Here is an 8,551-nt window from a genome sequence, read left to right as displayed (position 1 = left end):
TGGAGGAGGTTACAGAGATCTCGGAGAGTTGTAGAGCTGGAGGATGTTACAGAGATCTCGGAGAGTTGTCGGGGCTGGAGGATGTTACAGAGATCTCGGAGAGTTGTAGGGACTGGAGGAGGTTACAGAGATCTCGGAGAGTTGTAGGGACTGGAGGAGGTTACAGAGATCTCGGAGAGTTGTAGGGACTGGAGGAGGTTACAGAGATCTCGGAGAGTTGTAGGGACTGGAGGAGGTTACAGAGATCTCGGAGAGTTGTAGGGACTGGAGGAGGTTACAGAGATCTCGGAGAGTTGTAGGGGCTGGAGGAGGTTACAGAGATCTCGGAGAGTTGTAGGGACTGGAGGAGGTTACAGAGATCTCGGAGAGTTGTAGGGACTGGAGGAGGTTACAGAGATCTCGGAGGGTTGTAGGGGCTGGAGGAGGTTACAGAGATCTCGGAGAGTTGTAGAGCTGGAGGATGTTACAGAGATCTCGGAGAGTTGTAGGGACATGAGGAGGTTACAGAGATCTCGGAGAGTTGTAGGGCTGGAGGAGATTACAGAGATCTCGGAGAGTTGTAGGGACTGGAGGAGGTTACAGAGATCTCGGAGAGTTGTAGGGACTGGAGGAGGTTACAGAGATCTCGGAGAGTTGTAGGGACTGGAGGAGGTTACAGAGATCTCGGAGAGTTGTAGGGACTGGAGGAGGTTACAGAGATCTCGGAGAGTTGTAGGGACTGGAGGAGGTTACAGAGATCTCGGAGGGTTGTAGGGGCTGGAGGAGGTTACAGAGATCTCGGAGAGTTGTAGAGCTGGAGGATGTTACAGAGATCTCGGAGAGTTGTAGGGACATGAGGAGGTTACAGAGATCTCGGAGAGTTGTAGGGCTGGAGGAGATTACAGAGATCTCGGAGAGTTGTAGGGACTGGAGGAGGTTACAGAGATCTCGGAGAGTTGTAGGGACTGGAGGAGGTTACCGAGATCTCGGAGAGTTGTAGGGACTGGAGGAGGTTACAGAGATCTCGGAGAGTTGTAGGGACTGGAGGAGGTTACCGAGATCTCGGAGGGTTGTAGGGACTGGAGGAGGTTACGGAGATCTCGGAAAGTTGTAGGGACTGGAGGAGGTTACAGAGATCTCGGAGAGTTGTAGAGCTGGAGGATGTTACAGAGATCTCGGAGAGTTGTCGGGGCTGGAGGATGTTACAGAGATCTCGGAGAGTTGTAGGGACTGGAGGAGGTTACAGAGATCTCGGAGTGTTGTAGGGACTGGAGGAGGTTACAGAGATCTCGGAGAGTTGTAGGGACTGGAGGAGGTTACAGAGATCTCGGAGAGTTGTAGGGACTGGAGGAGGTTACAGAGATCTCGGAGAGTTGTAGGGACTGGAGGAGGTTACAGAGATCTCGGAGAGTTGTAGGGGCTGGAGGAGGTTACAGAGATCTCGGAGAGTTGTAGGGACTGGAGGAGGTTACAGAGATCTCGGAGAGTTGTAGGGACTGGAGGAGGTTACAGAGATCTCGGAGGGTTGTAGGGGCTGGAGGAGGTTACAGAGATCTCGGAGAGTTGTAGAGCTGGAGGATGTTACAGAGATCTCGGAGAGTTGTAGGGACATGAGGAGGTTCCAGAGATCTCGGAGAGTTGTAGGGCTGGAGGAGATTACAGAGATCTCGGAGAGTTGTAGGGACTGGAGGAGGTTACAGAGATCTCGGAGAGTTGTAGGGACTGGAGGAGGTTACCGAGATCTCGGAGAGTTGTAGGGACTGGAGGAGGTTACAGAGATCTCGGAGAGTTGTAGGGACTGGAGGAGGTTACAGAGATCTCGGAGAGTTGTAGGGACTGGAGGAGGTTACAGAGATCTCGGAGAGTTGTAGGGACTGGAGGAGGTTACAGAGATCTCGGAGGGTTGTAGGGGCTGGAGGAGGTTACAGAGATCTTGGAGAGTTGTAGGGACTGGAGGAGGTTACAGAGATCTCGGAGGGTTGTAGGGGCTGGAGGAGGTTACAGAGATCTCGGAGAGTTGTAGTGACTGGAGGAGGTTACAGAGATCTCGGAGAGTTGTAGAGGCTGGAGGAGGTTACAGAGATCTTGGAGAGTTGTAGAGGCTGGAGGAGGTGACAGAGATCTTGGAGAGTTGTAGAGGCTGGAGGAGGTTACAGAGATCTCGGAGAGTTGTAGGGGCTGGAGGAGGTTACAGAGATCTCAGAGAGTTGTAGGGGCTGGAGGAGGTGACAGAGATCTTGGAGAGTTGTAGAGGCTGGAGGCGGTTACAGAGATCTCGGAGAGTTGTAGAGGCTGGAGGAGGTTACAGAGATAGGGACGGTTGTAGAGCTGGAGGAGGTTACAGAGATCTCGGAGGGTTGTAGGGGCTGGAGGAGGTTACTGAGATCTCGGAGAGTTGTAGGGACTGGAGGAGGTTACTGCGAACTCAGAGAGTTGTAGGGGCTGGAGGAGGTTACAGAGATAGGGAGGGTTGTAGGGACTGGAGGAGGTTACAGCGAACTCAGAGAGTTGTAGGGCTGGAGGAGGTTACAGAGATCTCAGAGAGTTATAGGGGCTGGAGGAGGTTACAGGGATCTCGGAGAGTTGAAGGGACTGGAGGAGGTTAAAGAGATCTCGGAGAGTTGTCGGGGCTGGAGGAGATTACAGATATCTCGGAGAGTTGTAGGGACTGGAGGAGGTTACAGAGATCTCGGAGAGTTGTAGGGACTGGAGGATGTTACAGAGAACTCAGAGAGTTGTAGGGACTGGAGGATGTTACAGAGATCTCTTCGGGTTGTAGAGCTGGAGGAGGTTACAGAGATCTCGGAGAGTTGTCGGGGCTGGAGGAGATTACAGATATCTCGGAGAGTTGTAGGGACTGGAGGAGGTTACAGAGATCTCGGAGAGTTGTAGAGCTGGAGGATGTTACAGAGATCTCGGAGAGTTGTCGGGGCTGGAGGATGTTACAGAGATCTCGGAGAGTTGTAGGGACTGGAGGAGGTTACAGAGATCTCGGAGAGTTGTAGGGACTGGAGGAGGTTACAGAGATCTCGGAGAGTTGTAGGGACTGGAGGAGGTTACAGAGATCTCGGAGAGTTGTAGGGACTGGAGGAGGTTACAGAGATCTCGGAGAGTTGTAGGGGCTGGAGGAGGTTACAGAGATCTCGGAGAGTTGTAGGGACTGGAGGAGGTTACAGAGATCTCGGAGAGTTGTAGGGACTGGAGGAGGTTACAGAGATCTCGGAGGGTTGTAGGGGCTGGAGGAGGTTACAGAGATCTCGGAGAGTTGTAGAGCTGGAGGATGTTACAGAGATCTCGGAGAGTTGTAGTGACATGAGGAGGTTACAGAGATCTCGGAGAGTTGTAGGGCTGGAGGAGATTACAGAGATCTCGGAGAGTTGTAGGGACTGGAGGAGGTTACAGAGATCTCGGAGAGTTGTAGGGACTGGAGGAGGTTACCGAGATCTCGGAGAGTTGTAGGGACTGGAGGAGGTTACAGAGATCTCGGAGAGTTGTAGGGACTGGAGGAGGTTACAGAGATCTCGGAGAGTTGTAGGGACTGGAGGAGGTTACAGAGATCTCGGAGAGTTGTAGGGACTGGAGGAGGTTACAGAGATCTCGGAGGGTTGTAGGGGCTGGAGGAGGTTACAGAGATCTTGGAGAGTTGTAGGGACTGGAGGAGGTTACAGAGATCTCGGAGGGTTGTAGGGGCTGGAGGAGGTTACAGAGATCTCGGAGAGTTGTAGGGACTGGAGGAGGTTACAGAGATCTCGGAGAGTTGTAGAGGCTGGAGGAGGTTACAGAGATCTTGGAGAGTTGTAGAGGCTGGAGGAGGTGACAGAGATCTTGGAGAGTTGTAGAGGCTGGAGGAGGTTACAGAGATCTCGGAGAGTTGTAGGGGCTGGAGGAGGTTACAGAGATCTCAGAGAGTTGTAGGGGCTGGAGGAGGTGACAGAGATCTTGGAGAGTTGTAGAGGCTGGAGGCGGTTACAGAGATCTCGGAGAGTTGTAGAGGCTGGAGGAGGTTACAGAGATAGGGACGGTTGTAGAGCTGGAGGAGGTTACAGAGATCTCGGAGGGTTGTAGGGGCTGGAGGAGATTACTGAGATCTCGGAGAGTTGTAGGGACTGGAGGAGGTTACTGCGAACTCAGAGAGTTGTAGGGGCTGGAGGAGGTTACAGAGATAGGGAGGGTTGTAGGGACTGGAGGAGGTTACAGCGAACTCAGAGAGTTGTAGGGCTGGAGGAGGTTACAGAGATCTCAGAGAGTTATAGGGGCTGGAGGAGGTTACAGGGATCTCGGAGAGTTGAAGGGACTGGAGGAGGTTAAAGAGATCTCGGAGAGTTGTCGGGGCTGGAGGAGATTACAGATATCTCGGAGAGTTGTAGGGACTGGAGGAGGTTACAGAGATCTCGGAGAGTTGTAGGGACTGGAGGATGTTACAGAGAACTCAGAGAGTTGTAGGGACTGGAGGATGTTACAGAGATCTCTTCGGGTTGTAGAGCTGGAGGAGGTTACAGAGATCTCGGAGAGTTGTAGGGGCTGGAGGAGGTTACAGAGAACTCAGAGAGTTGTAGGGACTGGAGGAGGTTACAGAGATCTCGGAGAGTTGTAGGGACTGGAGGGGGTTACAGAGATCTCGGAGAGTTGTAGGGGCTGGAGGAGGTTACAGAGATCTCGGAGGGTTGTAGGGACTAGAGGAGGTTACAGAGATCTCGGAGGGTTGTAGGGGCTGGAGGAGGTTACAGAGATCTCGGAGAGTTGTAGGGGCTGGAGGAGGTTACAGAGATCTCGGAGGGTTGTAGGGGCTGGAGGAGGTTACAGAGATCTCGGAGAGTTGTAGGGCTGGAGGAGGTTACAGAGATCTCGGAGGGTTGTAGGGGCTGGAGGAGGTTACAGAGATCTCGGAGAGTTGTAGGGGCTGGAGGAGGTTACAGAGATCTTAGAGGGTTGTAAGGCCAGAGGAGGTTACAGAGATTTCGGCGAGTTGTAGGGCTGGAGGAGGTTACAGAGATCTCAGAGAGTTGTAGGGGCTGGAGGAGGTTACAGGGGTCTCGGAGAGTTGAAGGGACTGGAGGAGGTTAAAGAGATCTCGGAGAGTTGTCGGGGCTGGAGGAGATTACAGATATCTCGGAGAGTTGTAGGGACTGGAGGAGGTTACAGAGATCTCGGAGAGTTGTAAGGACTGGAGGATGTTACAGAGAACTCAGAGAGTTGTGGGGACTGGAGGATGTTACAGAGAACTCAGAGAGTTGTAGGGACTGGAGGAGGTTACAGAGATCTCGGAGAGTTGTAGGGACTGGAGGGGGTTACAGAGATCTCGGAGAGTTGTAGGGGCTGGAGGAGGTTACAGAGATCTCGGAGGGTTGTAGGGGCTGGAGGAGGTTACAGAGATCTCGGAGGGTTGTAGGGGCTGGAGGAGGTTACAGAGATCTCGGAGAGTTTCAGGGCTGGAGGAGGTTACAGAGATCTCGGAGGGTTGTAGGGGCTGGAGGAGGTTACAGAGATCTCGGAGAGTTGTAGGGGCTGGAGGAGGTTACAGAGATCTTAGAGGGTTGTAAGGCCAGAGGAGGTTACAGAGATTTCGGCGAATTGTAGGGACTGGAGGAGGTTACAGAGAACTCAGAGAGTTGTAGGGACTGGAGGAGGTTACAGAGATCTCGGAGGGTTGTAGGGGCCGGAGGAGGTTACAGAGATCTTGGAGAGTTGTAGGGACTGGAGGAGGTTACAGAGATAGGGAGGGTTGTAGAGCTGGAGGAGGTTACAGAGATAGGGAGGGTTGTAGAGCTGGAGGAGGTTACAGAGATAGGGAGGGTTGTAGAGCTGGAGGAGGTTACAGAGATCTCAGAGAGTTGTAGAGGCCGGAGGAGGTTACAGAGATCTCGGAGGGTTGTAGGGGCTGGAGGAGGTTACAGCGATCTCGGAGAGTTGTCGGGACTGGAGGAGGTTACAGAGAACTCAGAGAGTTGTAGGGACTGGAGGAGGGTACAGAGATCTCGGAGAGTTGTAGGGGCTTGAGGAGGTTGCAGATATCTCGGAGAGTTGTAGGGGCTGGAGGAGGTTACAGAGATTTCTGAGGGTTGTAGAGCCGGAGGAGGTTACAGAGATCTCGGAGGGTTGCAGGGGCTGGAGGAGGTTACAGAGATCTCGGAGTGTTGTCGGGCCGGAAGAGGTTACAGAGATCTTGGAGGGTTGTAGGGCAGGAAGAGGTTACAGAGATCTCGGAGGGTTGTAGGGCCGGAAGATATTACAGAGATCTTGGAGGGTTGTAGGGCAGGAAGAGGTTACAGAGATCTCGGAGGGTTGTAGGGCCGGAATATGTTACAGAGATCTTGGAGGATTGTAGGGCCGGAAGAGGTTACAGAGATCTCGGAGGGTTGTAGGGCCGGAAGAGGTTACAGAGATCTCGGAGGGTTGTAGGGCCGGAAGTTGTTTCAGAGATCTTAGAGGGTTGTAGGGCAGGAAGAGGTTACAGAGATCTCGGAGGGTTGTAGGGGCTGGAGGAGGTTACAGAGATAGGGAAGCGGTGAGGCCATGAAGAGATTTGAAACACAACACTGACTGGGGATCAAAGCCAGACCCTCCCCAGTGTCTGACTCAGTTTCACAGCTCACCTGCTGAGCCTCCACCCCGTGTAACCAGCTCTCGATAATATTCCCTTTCAGTGTCGTCTAAAGTGTTGTTTAGTTTCTCATACCTGTGGCCTGGGGTCACTTTCTGCTCTGAGGGTCGCCGTCTGACGCCTGATTCTGAAGTCCCAATCCAGACTTTTGAGCATATAATCTAATATAATAAAAGCAAAATACTGCAGATGCTGGAAATCTGAAATAAAAACAAAATGTGCTGGAAATACTCAGCAGGTCAGAGGAGAGAGAAGCAGAGTTAACGTTTCAGGTTTCAGATCAGTGACCTTCCATCAGAACTGGCAAAAGTTAGAAATGTAACAGCTTTTAAGCAAATAAAGTGGGCGTGGGGCAAAAGGGAAGGTGTTGATAGGACAGAGGATCACAGAGAATAACTGACAAAGAGGTCATGGGGCAAAGACAAAGAGAGTATTAATAGTGTAGTGAAATGCAAAGTGTTAGTGCAGAGAGGGTGTTAAATGACAGAATAATGTAAGCTCTTGACAAAAGCACAAACATGAAAAAAACAGTAGGCAGGCACATGATAAAAAAAATTGAATGATGAAACAAACTAAAATAAAATAAAAACATAAAAAGTGAAATAAAAATATAGAAGTGGGACCCGTCATGCTCTGAAATTATTGAACTCAATGTTCAGTCCGGCAGGCTGTAGTGTGCCTAATCGGTAGATGAGATGCTGTTCCTCGAGCTTGCGTTGATGTTCACTGGAACACTGCAGCAATCCCAGGACAGAGATGTGAGCATGAGAGTGGGGGAGGAGTGTTGAAATGGCAAGCAACCGGAAGCTCAGGGTCCTGCTAGCGGACTGAGCGGAGATGTTCCGCAAAGCGGTCACCCAGTCTGCGCTTAGTCTCCCCAATGTAGAGGAGACCACACTGTGAGCAGCGAGTACAGTATACTACATTGAAAGAAGTACAAGTAAATCGCTGCTTCACCTGAAAGGAGTGTTTGGGGCCTGGGATAGTGAGGAGAGAGGAGGTAAATGGGCAGGTATTACACCTCCTGCGATTGCAGGGGAAGGTGCCATGGGAAGGGGACGAGGTGGTGGGGGTAATGGAGGAGTGGGCCAGGGTGTCGCGGAGGGAATGATCCCTTCAGAATGCTGACAGGGGAAGGGAGGGGAAGATGCGACTGGTAGTGGCATCACGCTGGAGGTGGCGGAAATGGCGGAGGATGATCCTTTGGATATGGAGGCTGCTGGGGTGGAAAGTGAGGACAAGGGGAACCCTGTCACGGTTCTGGGAGGGAGAGGAAGGGGTGAGGGTAGAGGTGTGGGAAATGGGCTGGACGCGGTTGAGGGCCCTGTCAACAACAGTGGAAGGAATCCTCAGTTGAGGAAAAAGGAAGACATATCAGAAGCGCACGTTAACTCTGCTTCTCTCTCCACAGATGCTGCCAGACTGCTGAGTAATTAATCTAGGCTGACACTCCCAGTGCAGTACTGAGGGAGTGCTGCACTGTCAGAGGTGCTGTCTTTCAGATTGAGGTGCTAAACGGAAGCCCCATCTACTCTCTCAGGAGGATGTAGAAGCTCCTGGGGAGCTCTGGTGTTGATTATTGTGTTCATCACTGAAACAGGTGATCTTGTTTTCATACTGCTGCTTGTGGGATCATGCTGTGTACAATTTGCCTGCTGTGTTTGCTACATTACAACAGTGGCTACATTTCAAAGGTACTTCATTGGCTGTAAAGCACTTTGGGACATCCTGAGGTTGTGAAAGGCACTATATAAATGCAAGTCTGTCTTTCAAACACTGAGCCTCTGCTCTTGCTTGGCTGTGCCGTGTCCAGATCCTGTTGAATGGTTCTGCAGGGCTGGGTTGAACCAAGGACTCCAGGGTTGGGTGTGGAGGCCTGAAATGGCAGATGAACAATTCCTGTTCAACCTGATCACCCTGTTTGCCCAGCTTGCTGATTGGCTGTAGCTGTTGAGGCAATCTCTGGTTTGA

Source organism: Heterodontus francisci, chromosome 22 (assembly GCF_036365525.1).
Source record: "Heterodontus francisci isolate sHetFra1 chromosome 22, sHetFra1.hap1, whole genome shotgun sequence".
Lineage (NCBI taxonomy): Eukaryota > Metazoa > Chordata > Chondrichthyes > Heterodontiformes > Heterodontidae > Heterodontus > Heterodontus francisci.
Note: the sequence above shows the minus strand (reverse complement) of the source record.